A 21,403-nucleotide genomic window follows, 5' to 3' on the forward strand; every position below is an offset into this window, starting at 1 on the left:
GAGCTAAGCTGAATGTAAATTGAGTTTTACAGCATAAAAGTAAAATGATGCAATGTAGTATTAATGTCCAAGTTGTCTTTTTTTTTTTTGCTGTGTTTATGAAGTATCGGTTGGTGTTACAGCTAAAGGATTTTTTTTGTATGGATATGTTTTTCTTGTAAAAAAAGTTTTATAAAAAAAATAATAGGATAAGAAAAATTCCAATAAAGCGATAACACATCAGGTTATCTATTGATAGGCTATCTGGTTAAAAAATTTATATAGTCATACTTAATAACCTAATTTTCCTACTACAGCTAGAACGATGACAAAAAAAAACGTTTTTACCGGAGGCGGTAGCTTTTTTATTGAACTTCACTCTGCACATGTGGCATACTATCATACATTGTACTTGTTTTCCTGTACAGTCCTTGCTTCAAGCATGCCTAGCAGTGCTGTAAGGACCAAACTAGGGCTTATAGATTCTCACAGTATTTTATATTAAAATCTGGTGTTAAAAATTGATATCCTGGGATATATATATATATATTTGTGTGTGTAATTTGTTTTCCATTCTCATATTTAATAAGCGCCCTTTCTTCATTCGTAATTTTCTAACAGTGACGTCATTTTTCTAGAATGAGCAAGTCGTCCAAAAATAAATGCTTGCATTTGGTAAACATGTCACGTGCATGCAAACTATGAAATTAAAATAAAGACGCATTGTTGGGTTTGTTTTAGAAAAAAATAAAAAAAGTACATTCTTTTATTGGAAAATTTATATACTACTGAAGCACATAACTCCGATGTCATTCTAGGCTGTTTAATTAACGGTAACAAACAAAGAAAATGCTAGTTAAAGTAAGGCAGTTTCTGTCTGTAAAGGAATAGTTAAAATAATCTGTTTTATCAACATTTGAGATGTGGTTTTCTGTAACAAAAATTATATAAGAAGTTGTCACTCCAGACAGTAGTGATAGTTAAGAGACTATTCAATAAGAGAGTATTTTAATTAGTTCTTCTTATATTTCATAATGTTATCGCTAATGTGTATGTGTATGTTTCTGTTGGTATATCATTTTGATAATGACAAGAAATTCTGGTAGTTTAAAATCTGAATGAAAAATATAAATCAACTGGCTGTAATAATCTAATATAACAAACTTCAAACAGGATATAAAAATGATATTTCTGGAAACACAAAAACGAGATTTTGACAGTGTGTTTTCTTCATCTTATTATATTTAAAAGAGAATTCTAAAGAGTTAAAACACATTACCTTACCACTATAAATGGGATTTGGAAGAATAAAATATTGATAGATAAATAAATAGACAAAAACAGTGTGATAATTGGTACAAAAACAGCACCGTAGGGTAGAATCACGTGACTTCAATTCACCGTGCATATAGTGTCCTCGGGAATTAAAAACTACCTATGTGGAGGCTCTCGAAGTTTTTCTGTTGTTTTCAAAAGCTGATAAGCCTGCTTAATATGTCTACACTCGACGGTGTCATGGCGCCAAACAAAAATATGCAGCGAAGATCAAAGTTTCTCATAAGTGGAACAGGCGAGGTTCTGTGTAAATTAATAAGGACTACATATATGAAGGTAAGCTAGACTAATATTTCTATAGCCAAAACTGCTTTGACTCCAAACCAAAATTTACAATAAAAAAGTGAAGCCTCTTAGAAATGGGGCAAAAAGCAGTACGTACAATTTTCTGAAATAAATAAGAAACTGATACATAGACAGAAATCTCTTATCATGCCTCCAACCAACTAGTCATGGCATCATACGCGCTCCATAGTTGAAGTTAAACCTCTTAAAAATGGGGCACTAGTAGTCCAGCCAGTTGTTTTTATGTTAGTAAGAGCTGATTAATATAGACAGATAATTCCGCCTAATATGTCTGCTGTCTACACTGTCATGGCGCCAAATAAAATATGCAGTAACAAGTGACGTCTCTTAGAAATGGTGAGCTGGAGCTGTGGTAAGACGAGTAAAGTTCCATTTCACATATAGACATCCTGTGTCTGTGCTGTGGCAGCTGAAGATGACATGTGAAGAGCTCTCACGCCGAACTGGAGCAACGCCTTCAGCTTTAATATAGCACATTCTAAATGCCTAAAACGCCATTTGTTGGCATTTAACTGGCACGTGGAACCTTAGTTGGTAAAGCTTTCCGATGGAAGAAGAATATACCAGACTTGAGTAAGAAGAAATAAACTTCAAAGTATAGTGGGACATGTCAGAGCATGAAAGCCAAAAAAGATCTATCAAATAAATGCAATAAATTCTAATCTTATAAAATATTGTTATCGTGTTTTCGTGAAATTCATAAAAAATATGCAATTTACCCATTACCCAAATGATGTTGTTCCTGTTTCTATTTTAACGGACAGCTCTACAAAATTTTCCAGTCGTATTCTATGTACAAGGTATTTCTGGAAAATTTGTAAATAATTTCATAACTAATTGGTTACAATTAAAAACACTCGTGCACAGTGCTTAAAACCTAAAAAGTGTAGTTACTTTATTGATAACCATTAGTTTAGAAATGGCTTTAACATATTTTACTTTAATATTTGGTCTAACAAAAATATTTCATGGATGATTTTTTCCCACTTGTATGTGTTGTTTGATGCCAGTTTCTGTTACTTATCGAAACACATTTCAAAACGTTTTCAAAATATTGATCTACATGGGCATATGTGCTGTAATCGAGAACCCAGTCATATATATATTCAATAAGTAAGAATAATAGTAAGGTAAATGCCTTTTTCAAAAATTCAAAGTATTATATCTTAAACATATGCCATTAATAAAACTGGAATATAATAAATAAATTACTGAGTTTCACGTTAATTCTCGTACATCATATGTATTTTATTCTAAATAACTATTGCTAATTATACCTGTTAATCAGAAGTATATATGAAACTAATCCAGAATAAGTCGAAACATTTACAATAGCAGCAAAGTAACAACTTATTGCTGTTTAAGAGTCAGTTGCAACACTATACGGCTTGTATATTTAGTTCCCTCCATTAACAGATGAGTGTACATTTCAGACTTAATGACTCCGTCTTCAGTTTCTTCCAGGCCTGTTTCTAGGAATTTTTATCAGAATATATTAGTAGAGTATCCCACATAAACTAATTTACCTTTCACATACATGTCTGTAGAAAGCAAACATCCACAAACGTGATTCTTAAAAAAGAGTTTTAGAAAAAGGCAAACATCTCATAATGTGGACATTGCTAATAAGTAGATAAGATTTTTTTCTGTTGTTAGTTGACTAGAATATTTTGGGATTCTCGTGCTCTTGACAGTTTAGATAATTTATGTGTCCTTGGTGAGCAAGATCATGTTTGTATGCTTTTCAGTCGAAAAGTTTTGTGTTTTTTGTAATCTATAACATATTTGTGTTCTTCGTAATCCAGATGGTGTTGTGTTTATGATATTTGTAATAGAGAAGACAATTTTGATCTTAAATGGAGTCCATATGATGTTTACATTCTCGGTAACCTGGACGATTTTTCTGGTCCAGCAAGAAGGAAAATTACTGTAGTCTTGAATGCAGTACAGATGATGTTTCTTCTTCATAATCCAGACACTTTTTTTGTGAATTAGTAAGAGAGGAGACTATTATGATCTTGAATGCAACCCAGATGACGTTTGTTCTCTTTGTAATCCAGTTGTTTATGTGTTCTTGAATTCAGCCCAGATGACGTTTGTTTTCTTGGTAATCCAGATGTTTTTGTGTTCTTTAGAGTCCAGATGAGTCTTGTGTTTTGGGGGATGATATTCGTGTTCTCAATAGCCTAGAAACTTTAAGCGTTCATAACAATATCACATTCTTGTTAGTTCATAAAATTTGATTGTTCTTGATAAGATATAAGATTTTTGTCTTCTTGATACTCTAAACATTTTAAGTTCTTTGTACTCCAGCATTTTTTTTTATTTTACTTTCAGGACGTTTCATGTTTTATATACAAATAGTCTTCATTACAATATTTCATGTTTTGATGCTAGCCAACATGCATTAGTCGTGGAAGAAAATAAGTGAATAGATGCTTCGATTATGGGATGAAAAGAAATTCACCGATGTTCTTTGTAATCCATGCCTATCTCTTAGTAACAGAGAGACGGAATTTTGCTTACATTTTTCTTTTTTTTTTTCTTATTGTTTTTATTGACTTTGACATACATTATTACCCTTCATTGATAATATGTGCAGGTTCAAAATAAGTTATATCTTAAATAACCGATTGTGGCATGAAATCAGAAAGAATGATGTATTTCCGTAACAGCTGCTAAACGGAAACTTAAACAATGCTAGATAGGTTGTGTTTTTACAATACAGATATTCCATGAGTCTACCAAAGTGTGCATACCGAGGATGCGTCTCATATGAATTTATTCAAATATTTCAGGTCTTTAACTTTTAAGATTGAACTTAAAAAATGTTTGTTTTTGATTTTCAAGAGATAGGTTATTTTCGAGGTAAACATTTTATTATTTTGTAACCTTACATAAAAAATCTAGTTTGAATGTTATTTTTGTCATAACGCCTATAGACACTCATGCTACACTAATGTTTTATTATAAAATAGTGTAATACATTATAAACAAATGTTACGAATAAAACATATCCATCTCTAACCACGCTTGTGCCATAATAGTAATGAATAATCTTTAGTATACATCTTGATCAGGATCTGGTATGGTCAGGTGCTATGTAGACCTCTTCAGGATCAGGTGCTGTGTAGGCCTTTTCAGGATCAGGTGCTGTGTAGGCCTCTTAAGGATCAGGTGCTATGCAGATCTCTTCCTCCCTCTGGCACTGATGTTGTTGTGATAAATTTCAGTCGGCACAGTTAAGCATTGTTAAATGCTAAACTTCACATAAGTGAAGGTTCTGTTTATATGTAAAGTCTATCATAATCCCATTACCCCTATCAGAGTAATTTCCTTTTATGTTCAACGTTGAACATTTGCACTGGCACACACTGTGATTAACTTGGAATGTAGACAATCTTACATTAAACAAATAGCCCCATATATTCCAATGCTTGTTCATTTAGTAATGAATTTAATTTGTATTTAACATTGATACCATAAGAATACATAGTGAATACACCACAATTGATATGGTTATGTAAGTCTAGCAGTAGGTAGCTGATTGCTATACTTATAGTACATATTTATAGAGGAGAGGAACTTAGACTCATTTTCATCATGTATGACCTAGTGAACGTAGTCGTTCTTTTTTGTTTGGTAGTTGATGATCGATCTATTCAGGATTCTATCGTCGAGTGGCTGTACGTTCGCATAATTAGGTAAGAAAAGTAAACTTGTTGTGTGTGGAACTTTATATGCTGTAGTGATAACTGAGTTTTGTAAAGCTTGTAATTTCTTTTTAATTATGTGTGGTTTTATGTAATATTTTTCGCGCGCGACTCGAGGGGTATCTGCATTTGCCGTTCCTAATTTTGAAGTGATAGATTAGAGGTAGGGCAGATAGATCACCACACACTGCAAAACTTTGAACTGCTCTTTACTAATGAATAGTGGGATTGACTTGACCGTCATACTACAACGCCCCCTCCCCATAAACATACACACGGTTAAAAGGTGACGAGTTTTGATCCCGCGACATGCAGAGTACGATTTGAGCTCCCTAACTACCACATCATGCCAGGCTACTGACTTTTTTTGGTTTCTCTAAGACAAATTAGAACATTTGAAAGGGAAAATTAACAAGTCTCTTAAAAGGTGTTGAAGAAACAAAAATAGCCATTTGTACATACATCACAAAAGATGATTAATTTAGTAAATTAGAAATGTTTGAAAATTCTTAAAACAAATGTTTATTGGTAAAACAACATCTTAAACTTACACCAGAAAATATTTTTTTCAGTAACCGATGCCAATATATATAATAGCTCACAATTCTTTTAAAGATAAGAACCATTGATCGGTTATTAAATTTATATACAACGATGGCAAAATATACTTAACTAAATAATAAATCGAAATGCTTATAGCATATTTATATGCATGCATTTAAGACATGAGCAATCTGAACACCTCCTCAGTGGTTCAGCGGTATGTCTCTGAATTTATGACGCTAAAGATCGGGTGCCGATACTCGTGATGGGCACAGCACAAATAGCCCATTGTAGAGCTTTAGGCTTGACAGCAAACAAACAAGCAATCTGAACAACGTAACCACACAGAACGCTGACATTGTATTTAAATACAACCCTTCTCTAACATTTAATTTATGAAGTAACAATTCTTGAACACATGACTATGTGAAAAAAGGGATAAATGAATCATACAAGGTAAATTAACTTAAACAGTGTATAATTTTATACTTTTCAGGTATTTATAAGTGGAAATAATTATTTCACAAGCGCTGAAAAATGCATTTCTTAAAATTAAACTAAACCTTTAAAGCAAAAGAGTGATTATTTTTTCAAACCGATATTTGGTTTAAAATCATAATAATTCATCAAGATAACCTGCTAGTTCTGTTTGAACTCCAACATTTGTTTGCTATTAACGTGGAGATGGATACAATGTATGTAAACGTCATTAGTTTAACTCCAACAACAGGTAAAAATATGAGGACATTTTGAAGGTTTGTGCACGTATGAGTATCATCAAATTCTAATTCAAGATATATCTAAAAATATTATTTCACAAAATTCCCACAAGTAAGTTTAATAAAACAAAACAGGTTATATTTTCGATTTATTTACAACTCTTGCGACTGATTGATTTATAGGTCTTCCTTGTAGAACAAGTAGCCATTACTCTCTGGCATCTAATTAAAGTAAACAACTGTGTCCTTTTGTAGAACAAGTAGCCATTACTTTCTGGCATCCAATTAAAGTAAACAACCGCATCCTTTTGTAAAACAAGTAGCTATTGCTTTCTGGCATCTAATTAAAGTAAACAACTGCATCCTTTTGTAGAGCAAGTAGCCATTACTTTCTGGCATCCAATTAAAGTAAACAACTGCATCCTTTTGTAAAACAAGCAGCTGTTGCTTTCTGGCATCTAATTAAAGTAAACAACTGCATCCTTTTTTTTGGAAAAGAAATCTTATCACACGATCGGTGAACAGGCATTTTGTTTCTTATAGTAGAAAAAATTTCATCCTAACCATTAATTATAAGTAGAAATTCACTTAAAATGCCAACGAAGCAGATCGGCTATTAACAATTTAGATTATTATATGTTCCGTTGTCCAGACAGATACCAGTTACCACACTCATATTAATGAAGCCTCTTAGTTAGTTTAATATATATTAAAAAGTAAAAACTTTGAATTACTTGGTTAACTCTAGAACATTTTTCTGTTCTTACTGGATATTCATCTTGATAAAGACTGTATATCTGTAGATAGTGTAACAAGGAACGTACCAGAAGGGAAGATACATTGTTTTAAACCTAGAACTGCAGATTTTATGTTTCTTCAAAGAGACTATAGCTTTGATTTTATCATGAGAGATAAATGGAATTTAGAAACAACATTTGGTAATCCTATATAAATGTGTTTACCATGTGAAGAAGTTTTAATCCCAATTTTCTAAACATTCTTTAACTGTAATAACTCACAATACGTAAAAACGGAATATACAATGGTGACGGAAAGAGTTAATACTAATCCCTACATAAGAGCTTTTTATCTTCCTTGTTAGAAAATGCAAAAGCTGCTTGAATCCCCTGTAGCTCAGCGGCTAATATTAGAGCTTATAACGATAAAAATGGGGTTTTCAATACTCACAATAGGTACAGTGAGGGGACATTGTGTAGCTCTATGCTTAATAACAAACAAACAAATTTCTATACTTATAGAATAGTACACGGATATAAATAATTTTCTAAAAATATAATTTCAGCCTTTTTTACTTCTGTGTTAAGTTTTCGAACAGGAACATCTTCCTAAGGTGTTTTCGCATCCATAGTACTTTGGGGCAGTGGGTGCGCTATAAAAATGATGATCAAACCGTACTATTCGGTAAAACAAAACTAGTTAACGGTGGGTGTGTTGTTAATTAGCTGCCTTCCTTCCAGCTTATCAGTTCAGAATTAGCAACGGCTACGCTCTGATAGCCCTTGTGTATCTTTGCACGACATTTCTTGAACAAGAACACAATCTGTAATATCAAACCTTTGAAGATATGCAGTCATCCAAACAAGAACATTAAATACTATACACGCTTCTAGTCTACTAATATTAACAATAACATCAGTGTAATGCCACTCCAGTGTAACAGATATAAATAATAACAAACAGTAGACATGTATCAATAACAACACGAGTATGTTACGTATGTTTAGTAACGACGCAGCATACTTATACCAACAATAGCAGCATACCTATATCAACAATAGTTAGTACCTTAGTACCACAGTAGTATACTTATATAACAATAACAATGTTTAGTTGTGGTGCAACGTGCCTGTATCAACAATGATAATGGTTTAGTACATAGCAGTATATGTAAACAATAGCATTGATTTGTAGTTGTTGCAGTAAGTCCGTGTTAACAATAACATGATTCTTCTCTTTCCGTTGCGTTGTCCTCAAATCATCAATAACACATTTTTTTACGGTTTTAGGGAACATATATGAGTCTACTACACCCATAGAAACAGTGACATGAGCGCTTTACATTTGCAGTACATTTATATCAACAATAAAAGGAGTGTTTTGTGTGTGTTTTGTTGTTGTTGTTTTTTTTTTTTTTGCTATAGTACTCTCTTCTGAAATTAATGACGATTTAAAACTTTCGCAAATGTCAGTAGGGGTTGTAAAATGATGTATAAAAACATTAAGATGCCATTTCAACTAACTTTCGACTTCTTTTTTTCGCTTTACGTGTAATTGAAACACTTCTCTCTGCATAGATAAACAGACGTATAGTAATAGTACGAGCTCGGCTGATGGTGAAAGCTAGCGTAGTTGAATCTGTAATTATTTTAGACACTTACAAATACGAGAAACCGTCAATCTACAATGTTTATTCATCTGTGTCATATTTGCTATCAGAAGTGTTAGCTGCCTTTCGGACTGAAAGATTTAACATGGGGCGTTTTTATGCTTATCTAAAAACAGCTCGTTCGCGTGGAGTGTTTATTTTTCAGAGAGCTTGATTTCTCCATGTAAATATATGATTTTGTTGGTAACATTAAGGATGTTTACTTTATATTATAACATCCAGCCCTCAGTTTGTTATGTTATGTGAGAAACTAGCGATGATAATAAGGTGTTTTGATTGGCGTACGTCTATGTTTATTTAACCCTAAGCACATTTTCATTGGTGAAGTTTAGTGTGTGTCCTAACTTTCATTGGTGGCCCACAGTATATATATATATATATATATATATGCATAATACATCATCAAACTTATTCAGCCAGATGATCATGATTGCACACTATTGCTCGATACCAAAATTTTCATCGTATCGCCCATACATCTTGACAAAGTTTTCTCACACCTCACCACCACTGTACGTCGACAACGCCATTCAAGATAAAAGTTCAAGCAGATCAAAGGCACAAAATTCTATTGGCGATGCATCGGAGGACTCAACAGTTATGTGATCAAATGAGATTGCTATGATCCCAACATTTTTTAACATCTTTCTCATGAGAACAGCTGTTGATTTCGGAGTGAGGCTTGCGAAACCTTTCCAGCTCTAAATATTTGATTATCATCTTGTTAGATGTACCAGGAGATATGCCCAGCTTCGTGCAATGGATTTTCAGGTTGGAGGATCTTTGTTTTCACAACGCAATCAGAGCTTTCATTTTATGGATAAGGGCGTTGCTCTGTACACTCTAAAAAACTGTAATTTTACACTTTTATAGTGAGAAGTACTCATACAGGAACTACATACAAAAAAAGTATGAATTAACACCCTTCTTCACACAAACTGGTTTCACCCCGAAATAAAATTATGTAGTATTAAATAGTAATATGTTCATCAATTTTTATGATAATCATAAAAATATTTTAATGGAATTGATTTCTTAGTAAATTTTAATCTTGTTTCACATACCACTTTCCATTGTGTTTATACAATATTGTGTACCTGACATAAGTGAAAACTTTTATTTATTTTAAATTTACATCTTTAAGGGTGTGAATTATCACCTTGTCAGCAACAAGGGGTGTGCTTCCAACAAACACAGCCAAATCACACCGTTTTTCTTAGCGTGCATTACATTGAAATGTTTCTATGCAAGACTTCCCACTTCCTAGGAGAACAGTGAAGTTTCCCTTCTTCGGAATGTTGCGTCATTTGGCACTACATCATTTAACGATCTTGGAATACGAATATTCTTTCTCAAAAAGGGTTGTAACATTTTCATACAAGTATATGTTATCCATGGTGGCAATGTGCTGGCCAAAGGTCTTAAATTTGCTGTGAATCAAATATATAAACATGTCGTTTTTGAATTGTTTGTGTGGAATTAAGCACAAAGTTACACAATGGACTACCTGTGTTCTAACCACCACGGGTATCGAAACCCGGTTTCTAGCTTTCATTTGACATGATACCCACTGTATTACACATGCAAATCGTTCTTATAAAGTGCAATTAACTTGTTTCAAGCTCGTTGGATTGGTTTACTTTTCTATGTATCTCAAGATTCTGATTCGAGACATTTCTCTATGTATTTGATTAATCATTTAATACTTTTCGAAGGATTACTACTGTAGGGTAGGTAATCCGTTAATAAAATACTGAAAGTATATTTAACAACAGATGATAATATCTAGAACTTGAACAAATATCTGAGTTGGAATGTCGAGAGTTTTAATTTTGTTTTTATTATTGAACTTGAAGTGCTAAAAGGAGTGAATTATAACTCCTATTGGTTCGTGGTTAAATCTCTTGAAAACTTATGCATTTCGTATGCCTGTAAAGCACTCTAAAATTGAGCACATACTGCTTGAAACAAAAACCTAGTAGAAACTACGAATCATGAATTTCTTCAACTTCCTTGTATTTTTGTCGTCTGAAGATGCGTGGTTAACACTGACGAAACGCCGCGTGTTATATCAGTTTTGTTTTTAACATCTAGCATTGGCGACTTGCATTTATTTTATGAGTATATACATTAACTTAAGAACCACAAAATGACAAATATTGGTTGTTCAAGAAAGCCGTAAATAATTTTAGCGAATGGCTTCAAATTGGTAAATTGAATAATAGCCTCAAATTCACAAACTCATTAACCGCATGCAATTAAGGAAAACTAATCAAATGAGAAAAATATAGCTAAAGTAGCGTTTGCATATGCTAGGTTGAAAAATGTAGTGTCTACTGTTGTCTTGGGACAAATCACGAGACGCTGTTTCGGTCAGTTCCATTCACTTCAAGTGATCGAAAAGTCATCCATGCCAGTCTTGTTTGCATAAGTCATTTTCCGGATACTACTGACAGATGTAACATTTGTACTAAAAGGTCTAGTGATATACAGTTAAAATACGTTTCAGTCCTTACTTTGAACACATGCTAAGGTGAGAACCACGAGAAAGTTCTTGTTATTTGCTTCTAATTTTAGAAACACAAACGAAAACGGATCATAAAATTAGGTTTACAATGGGTGAAATGAGCGATTAGGAACAAAGTAACCATTCAGTTCGTGAACTGAAAAGATTTTCTTAACTAGAAACTGTTTCTGTTGTTCTTTTTTATTCTTAGGCTTAACTCCAAGTTTTATGATAAATGAAAAGAACCAGGCAGTGTAAATGTAAAGAAATGAACTTTGCGACTCGAGTTAATTATATGAAAAATAAATATAATACGAGGTCGTAACCAATCGACTAGACACATTTAAAGTTTTAGTTTGTTTTTAGTTGTCTAGTACACTTACTGTACAAAGTCTTATATGATACTTTTATTTCATAAGTACCAGACTACTGTGTATAAGATATCAATTTAACCATCACTAGAATTTTCAAAGACGACAAAGATAAATTGTGTTATTGTTTGTGACTAACTTCGTTTTTTGTTCCTCGTTATTAATCATAATCATTTGATTGGACTTTTTTGGATAAGTATCGCGAGTTGGCATGAAATACATATCGTACAAGAATCCCAGCAACATAATGTATAATCTTTAAAGATTAATGAAAAAAAGAGACCTTTAAACTCAAAAGCAATTATCTTTTCAACCGGTGTTGAAGAAAAAGAACAAAATGTAACATTTTTATTGCCACAGGACACTTTTAAAATAGCTCCAAAAAATCTGTAAATTGAGCAAAAAAATAAAAAAGTACAGAAACTATACACAGAAACTTGTACCAATAACGGGTAGTTTTATACGATTAAAAATTCATTTATGCTAACTAGGCTTAAAACTTCCTGCTGTTTTAATACCTTATAAATACAGACAAGGCTTAGTTTTGCAAAAGAGTAAACAATAACTTGCTTTTCAGTTTCAACTGAGAGGTATATTTATTATATAAATTAATAAGTTCTATTTCATTCACGCTTTTTAAAAGCTTCTTGAAAATGTGTATAAGCCTATGTTTTATTACAACGTTATGGTGATAAACTGAATCGCTTGATAACTCTTTATCGGTCACGGAAAGCATTTGGAAGAAACATCAGATGAGCTTCAGTTCCCCAAAATAACAGATCTTTCAGCCATCTACCAAAACTATACTCACAACACTAGCTTAAGCTGAAAATCCATTCAATGCTCTCAAAAGTTCAGTAATAAAAAAAAACAAAGTGAAGAATTTAAAAACTATTTGATAAAATTAGAGACTCCGCCAGTTGTTTCTGAGACTTTTGAACGCTACTCAATTTTTAGCGATCTTTTGTGTTAATTCTTTCATCAAGGCTATATATATATATATTTATATATACATATTAGTATGTGTCATCTACTTCTCAATATCTTGTGTTTATCTTAGAATATGAATATGTTTTAGGCGTTTTTCTTCATTTTTTGGGTACATTATTGTAGCAGAAGACAGAAAAAATTAAACTCCTAGTAGTATGTCTTAGTCTTCTATTTTCTGTCATTAATGATCAATAAATTAGGCTTATCGTACACCTTAGTACAATTAACTGGATATTAAATATATATAATATGAAGGCTCTATTCATAAACCACAGCTCATTCATTTAAAGTAACGTTTTCGTTTTTATATCTCACTGAACCTTTGACGGTCAACAAACTCAAAGTAGCCATAGCAACTATAAATTGTGCCTTTAAATATATATTATATAGAGAAAGTGGATAAAAAGAAATGTTATCCTACTTATAAATCGATACTCTTTTTAAGACTTCGACAATGTTAATTAAATGCATTTGGATTAAGTAAGATTTTATGCAAATGCATATTGCAAAGCGTTATCCTCAAAAGTTTGACCTCAATGGCTTTTAGAAAATGAAATTAATCGATTAATTTGATGAAATGTCTAACATTATTGTATTTTACTTGAAAGAATTTTAAAACACATAAGATACTTGCAACCAATCTATTTTTACCATGTTAAATATTCTGACAACGCAAGATTTAACTAAAATTCCTGAGCAGTATTTTCCGAATACCAAATGATAAATTTTAACAAAAGTGTACTGCTTAAACATATATAGGCGCGATGAGGTTTGGGTAGTATTCCTAATGATCAAAAGTACAGGCTATGGTGAGTACAGGCAACAATTGGGACAGGCTATGAAGAGTACAGGATACGATGAGTACAGGCTACAATTGGGACAGGCTGTGAATAGTACAGGCTACAATTGGGACAGGCTATGAAAAGTACAGGATACGATGAGTACAGGCTACAATTGGGACAGGCTATGAAGAGTACAGGATACGATGAGTACAGGCTACAATTGGGACAGGCTATGAAGAGTACAGGATACGATGAGTACAGGCTACAATTGGGACAGGCTATGAAGAGTACAGGATACGATGAGTACAGGCTACAATTGGGACAGGCTATGAAGAGTACAGGATACGATGAGTACAGGCTACAATTGGGACAGGCTATGAAGAGTACAGGATACGATGAGTACAGGCTATGATGAATACCTGGATTTGTAATATCATACAAGGTTAATCTCAATTCCAAGCCGTTATTCTCAAGAACGTTTTTATGGTATCGTTATATTACACGACAAACCAGGGTCACCAGTTTAATGATAATTCAAGACGTCTTAAGAAACAAGTGTCCAGCTTTTATAGGGCTAATTCACTCCTACAGATCGATTATATACTCCATTCTTCATCATCATCAGACAAACGGGCCACGGACTACTTTCTTTGAAATGAGCCCCCATTTTACAGGATACGCACACTTTTTCTTGCGCCTTGACTAGCTTGATGCAGTCTTCAAATAATCTTCATGTACAGAATGAGACGACTTCAAAATTACCTATTGTGTTGTTTACATCATTTATAGACTTAGTAAGCAGGTCGTTATGGTAGAAGTGCTTGTCAGTGGAAGTTTGCCAATATTTTCTATTAAACTTTACCAACGAGACTGATAATTTCGAAGCTGAAAATCGTTCAGTTCAGCCCTTATATTCAATAGAAATAAAATTTTACGTTTATCTTCATGTTAAGCACTAGATATTTCTTGAATATTAAACTTTAGTAAAACATTGGTCAATATATATGTATATTACTTTGAATTGTTTTAAATAATTCATTCGCACTATTACTTTTTAAGGAGGTACTATATGATGATCTCTCTAGTTATGTAATATGTAATTACATAGACAGTGTGTGGTGCTTTGTTCGTTGTCCGGTCAGTTCATCTACTCCACATGAACCACATTAATGTATGTTGTGATATATACTTATAAGGTTTAAATGAAACCTTGGTAAAGTGCTTAAATACATGTATGCAACTCTGTCAACATTTAAGTTATGTTTCCTATAAGACAGGAATCCATGAGTAGGTCTGTAAAAAAGAATAATTCTGTATTACGTATTACGATAGGTAGTGAGTGCAATTCACGAGTACATAAAGATACACCAAATTAGAGCATCCGCACTTACAACATTATTTATGTCCTAGAGCTACATGTTACAAATTCGTGTGTGTGTGTGTGTGTGTGTAGCTTTGCAAATCTAGGGCTTGGTGTAACTTGGTCGTTATGATGCCGGGCTGCGTACCGAGGGTCCATGATTCGACATGTGATGCCACTGAACATATTTTATGCTTTCAGCTGTGGGTGCATAATAAAAGTAGTCGATATTTGATCCAATGAGCGAAAATCTTTGTGGCGGCGAGAGCTACTACATGCTTTCCTTCCTAGTGTTTTGTACTTCAAGTTTAGAGAGAGCTATACGTGAACCTAGGAGTCTCGAACTCGTACCTTTGGATTCCGTGCGCATAAGGTGACGTTCAGATTGAAATATCCAATTCTTTCCTGTTCCAAATAAACTAGCGAACCTCCGGTGGATCAGTGATAAGTCTTGGGGCTTACCACACTAAAATTCAGTCTTCAACACTCGCGGTGGGCACAGTGTTCCTTACCAACAAACAAACAAAATATACAATCAAGCCGACGTATTTCTAAGGAGATCATCAGCCTTCTTAATTTACAGTTTAAAAATATAATCAATATAGATAATAACTTCCAGCTTCAACATTCTATAAGCAAACTTCATAAAAATTAAATAAATGAAAAATCCAGCTACGTGTTTGATGATAAAATCCTCTGGGTTAACTTATATTTTGTTTCTATTAAATAAAGTTCATTACTTCTATGAAAAATATTAGTGTATAAAAATGTTTTATTTTTTATGTTTGTGTGTATTTTGTTTCAATTGTAGCTAAAAAAAACGTGCTTTATTTTCTATAAGATTTAATATAACAATTCGGGTTAAATTTATATTGAACAGTTTGTTCACCATATCACCACGTATTGTAGGTTGTAGCAATTGCCTAACGTGCCAGGAAGGCAGTCTTGAAGTGCATGATTGATAACTCACTGGTGAACTGCAGGTATTTAAAGATCTCATTTACTGACTTCCCACCCCTCTAAAAAGAGTCTTTATTTCATGTTCTCCGGAGATGTAGCTACATATGGTGAAATTTAATTCACTTCCTTTCTCCTAGGTGGATAAAAACGAAAGTAACGTTTTATCACCGCTTGCCCACATTTTGAGGTTTTGTGCCAGAGAAAAGCTAAACAGTCACAAGAAAGACAAATTACCAGCGACCACATCCGGGGACTTAAGCTTTATTTAGCTTTCCAAGCGATATCAAATGATGAAGGTCTATATATATATATATATATATATGTTTACTCTTTTCACGTTATGGAAAATATATTTTATACATATAAGGAGCATTTTTCTTTCCTTTGTAGAATGACAGCGGAAAGAAAATGTTTACAAACACTAGAATACAAAATTCTTACATCTTATTACTCAAACTTCTAGACGTGAATTAATCACATCAGAAATCTGTAAAACGTGTTTGTGTTGGCAGATTCATTCCAAACCAAGAATAAAAAAATAACTGATATTAAACACAGTAATTAGATGTACTTCGTGTTCTTATATTTCAACGTTCGGGTGACTCATGTTTGAAAATGATGCAGGGGATATATTTTAAAACCACAACAGTTTCATATGACAGATGAACTGATGTGTCTGTTAATCTATCTTTCCCTGTCTTTATCATTTTGGTCTATCTAGTTCTCTCTAAGTAAAATAAACATGTAAATTTGCATTTATTAGTATATCTTAAACATGAGAAGAAAGCAGGAAGACAAGCATCCATTAGAAGGATGGTGAATATTTTATGTATATGTTCTCATGTGTGGTCGGCAGATAGGCAAAACATCGGTGAAAAGTATAGGATGTGCCCCATTGAGACGTACAGTGCATTCTAAATCTTTCCCGTAGTGTTATGCTTGAACGCCTTCTGCTTTGTCCTCGTAGTTAAAATATGCATTTCCCTTTCTATTCATATATCTATAATTTTAAATATTTCTAATTATATCTGTTATGCTATCGGTGTTTCTAGCATTCTATCTGCCTGTCTTTTATCTATCTATCAAGTTATTTATTTTTATGTATTTTTATACCAACAAATTTCGCTCAGATCCTAAAATACATCATGTAAGCACCAATTTTAAAAGAATTTCTTTTATCGAAGGCTAGTTTCTTAGTTAAACAATATTTTTTTTAAGTAATAAATAAAACTGAAATCAACCGAATTCATGAAAAAAGTAATTATTTAAAATAGGTTATATCCTAGATGTGTCCTGAAATGATAATTCATTACTCGTGAATGTTGAAGATACTTAAACTATTTCAGTGAAAATTAGAATAGCGTATTATATAAGGTAAAAAAAAATGAGGAAATCAATAAAGTTTTCAAAGTGATGGGATTATTTTCAAGAAAGCAAATGTTCAACTTTAGGTGTAAAATATACAGATGTTATAGTGTAATGTTTACTTATGGATATTTGTGTGTGTGTGTGTGTGCGTCTGTATACATATATCCGCTGCCACACGGTACATTTTTCAAAAAGTAGCATGATAAGTGTATTTTAAAAGTACCTATTAAAGTATAATTTTCAAATTTCAAAATCGTTATATGTTGTTCGTAATTTGTTGAAACATTAAAATATACAGTTCCAAATTTTTCAAGTTTGATATCAATTATTTCTATTTTAATTTATTTTTTATGCTAAACTTATATATTACACGAAACACGTACTGGTGATACGTATTTTATAACACGTAGTAATCTAGGTTCTCAAATAATAGACTTTATCAAATTAAACAACCCTGGCGTTCAAAATTCCACTTCCGGATGTAGATCATGTATCTGGAAAAAACGAAAAGGCTAGTGAGACTAATCCTAGTAGAAGAGTAACCATAACAACCAAGTGTTGGTGCCACTCAATAATACTTATTACTTATGCTTATCCTAGACCTCATAGAAGACTGCTTATACTTAGAATTACAATTTTTCCATCGTCTTCTCTATTGCTTCACGGAAAAAAAGCATGTAAAGTGGAAATTCTAAAATAATAAAAAAGTCAATCTAAGCCAATAATATAACTTTTTTTAAGTTTCAGTCGATATTTAAACGAAAATATGACCTTATTTTCTGGAATAAGGGAACTTTAAATAGTTAACTTTGTCAAAACTGAAAATGTAATAATGTTACGTTGCTGGTGAAATGTCGTATATTCGAATTATTTAGACATATGGTATTAAACCTGTAAGATTTAGTTGGTCATAAATTATTTGTTTTTCAAGAAACTTTTCACTTAACAATCTGAATACTGTGTAAGATCTATGACTATACAGACTCTAATGAAATTGAAAATTATTCAGTTTTTTTAGGAACACTTTTAATTCTATGTTTAATTTAACAGAGCATTATAGTTGTTACTGCAATTCACCTTTTCCCAACACCCTTCGCTTCACAAAACTGAAAAAAACAAAAACAAAGACAATTGTATGTTTCACAAATATTTCACTTAATAACCATGATTTTGTCAGTAAAGGCACCATCAGCGAAATCGTGGTAATAATATATGATAAATTTGGGAAACTTACAATTGTCTTTGATTTCCTCAATTCTATAATCATGAAGTTTCATCAAGTACCGACAGTTTCAAGTATCAATTATATTTATCAATTATACCCTTCACATTACTTTCATCATGCTATTATGACTTGTTTTAATGTCAGTTTCACCGAATTATCCACTGATATCAGGATATACTATCCTCAAAATAACAACACAAAATATACAGCCATAGCTCAAAATAACAACACAAAATATACAGCCATAGCTGCAATATTGTGCTTTTTGATAGTCTATTAAAACTCATTTTTCAGTAAGTGTAACAGATTAAATAACAGTGTTATGTATATTAAAATTACATACTTAGGTAATCATATTACCTTAGTATTATTGTCGAAATGTAACTAATATTTATGAAGGAGAATTGGTTTATTTTAAAATATTCGCGCAAAGCTTCACAAGCACTACTGGCAAATAACCTCACCTAATTTTGAACTAATGGACTAAACGAAAGGAAGTTAGTCAACACCGCCCATTTCTAATTCTTGTCTACTCTTGTCTCACTGAATACTAGGAGATTATAGCGTTACTTTTATAGTGCACACGTGGTTTTAAAGTGCAAAGCGAGTTTTTGAGGCAACGGAACACGAACCATGAATTCTCCGATTCACACACCAGACACACTAACCACTAAGTCACGGCCGCCCTCTATGAATGAGAGACAATAATCATACATTGTTTTTTGTCTTAATTTACAAGATATACGTCATTTTAATTTGGATGTTAACGCATTCTTTTCATGTGTGTGATATACTTAAACAATTACGCTTCTCAGCTCTATTCTTAATGGTGACATCACTATGAAAACATTCTCTTAGTCTACACTTCAGACATTGTTTTTCCAATCCCATTTCCTGGTGTCTATCTCTTTCTTCACCTAGTTGGTAATCATTCGTAAACGCTACTGAACAAGGTTTTTGTCTTTAAATCTGTTTATGTTTACGTAAAAAACTACGTTTTTGCTCCTTTTCACTCTTTAGCTGGTATTACATCTATATTAATTATAATTTATTTAATGACTAGACACATTTAAACTAGAACAACACAGATAGGAATGCTTTAGCATCTATTATAAGCACTATACTTCTAAGGCAACTACTTGCACAATCCATTTGAGAAATATTTTATTATGCAGATAGACTTCCAAGTTTAAAATATCTTACTTACATATTATATTAGCCAAATCCTTTATTAAATAAATATCAACTTCAATCTTGTTCTCATACTTTTTCATTTATTGTACTTCAGCTGTTCAGTCTAAAACGTTTTGTTAGCATAATATACACTAGCTGGCCCACTTTATTGAAACACTCACTTTATTCGTTTATACAAAGTAAACTGATCGTGCGATTATTTAAGCACTATTAGTCCAAAGATGTAAACATATCGTGGTTAGTCTTCAAAAATGTAAGAAGCGCAAGGAAATTAGACTTTTGAACAGACATGGCAGTTATTGTTTGTCTTAAGTATAAATTGTTTCTTTTGACTGATTATGCGAAGACGACTTTTATCAGATTCTATCAATGGGAATATGTCTGCCACGAGGGAAAATGTGACCGCCAATTTCTGTGACTAGCTGAGGTAAAAGAGAGTAGCAAGACTTGTAAATTGATCAGGATATTCCGAAACAATCTCGTATGGTAACCGAAAACCGTTCATCTCAGATGTAACCAGGAAACCATGCTCAAAGTGTAAACAATGAATCACTGTAAACGTAGGACATGGTCGGATGAGTACATTTTTACCATTTTCTGTACTGAAGATAAATTTACGACGGACACTTGACACTTCTTGTTTTGTTCGGACAGTAAAAGCCTGTTCGAATTGGTATAATGGTGTGGTGAAAGTTAGGTCTTTCAATTCTGTTCGAATTGGTATAATGGTGTGGTGAAAGTTGGGTCCTTCAATTCTGTTCGAATTGGTATAATGGTGTGGTAAAAGTTGGGTCCTTCAATTCTGTTCGAAATAGTGTAATGGTGTGGTAAAAGTTGGGTCTTTCAATTCTGTTCGAATTGGTATAATGGTGTGGTGAAAGTTGGGTCCTTCAATTATTTCACGATGGCGAATAATATTCAGAGTAACCTGAACGTTTTTTCTAATCATGCCCACTCCACTAAGCAAAGTGCCCAGTTTCATGGACAAGGGATCTGTGAAAACATCTCTCTGTGACACTCATATTGTGTAAATTGGTTCAAAGAACATTACAGTCACCAAGGTATGTTTGCATTGAAATAAAAGATTGCATTAGGCACCGTAATCCTCTGCGGACATCTATAAACTAACAGTAGCTCGTAATCAGTGATGAAAGGATTACAAACAAATAACTACGGCCAAATCTTATGCCTGACCAAATAGTGGGATTTGACCATCACTCTTGTGACGCACCCACAAACCCAAAATGTGGATCACGTTTGTGCGGCAACGAAACTCGAATCATAAACCGTATGATTCAAAGTCCGAGTACGCTAACCATTAGATTATACACGGTCCGAATGTGGAAGTAAAATTTATCAAAATAATTAATTCAATATTCGCTTGCAAATTTCAAACTAATAAGAGTAATATATATTAGTAACATTACATCTGTTTATCTAAAAGAATGTCGGGTTTAAGATCGTTATTGTAAACAATGTATAAGCTTGGAAATATTTTTTTACTTAAGACCAAGATCAAAATTATTTCGTTTATGCGGTAAAACGTTTTTCTTCATTTTCCATCAATAATCATTTAGATATTACATATTGTTGAAAAAGTTATATCACAGTAAATATAAAAAAAGATATGTTCATTTGTTGTAAG

General features: G+C 32.7%; 1 protein-coding gene across 4 annotated transcripts in view; it reads left to right on the plus strand.

The window, feature by feature from the left end:
• LOC106457647 (octopamine receptor beta-2R-like) overlaps positions 1 to 21,403 on the plus strand; it is a 56,917-nt gene that overhangs the window by 24,491 nt on the left and 11,023 nt on the right. The window contains exon 2 of one of the 4 annotated variants that reach the window (XR_002610231.1): positions 5,267 to 5,324. The exons of 1 other annotated variant lie outside the window; for it this stretch is intronic. The gene's annotated coding sequence lies outside the window, so the exon portion shown is untranslated. Of the gene's footprint in view, positions 1 to 5,266; positions 5,325 to 16,108; positions 16,301 to 21,403 lie in introns of those variants that run through there. 2 more of the 4 variants (XR_002610230.1, XM_022383644.1) reach the window with 2 other exon arrangements.

This window comes from Limulus polyphemus, unplaced genomic scaffold (genome assembly GCF_000517525.1).
Source record: "Limulus polyphemus unplaced genomic scaffold, Limulus_polyphemus-2.1.2 Scaffold356, whole genome shotgun sequence".
In the NCBI taxonomy this organism is placed as follows: domain Eukaryota; kingdom Metazoa; phylum Arthropoda; class Merostomata; order Xiphosura; family Limulidae; genus Limulus; species Limulus polyphemus.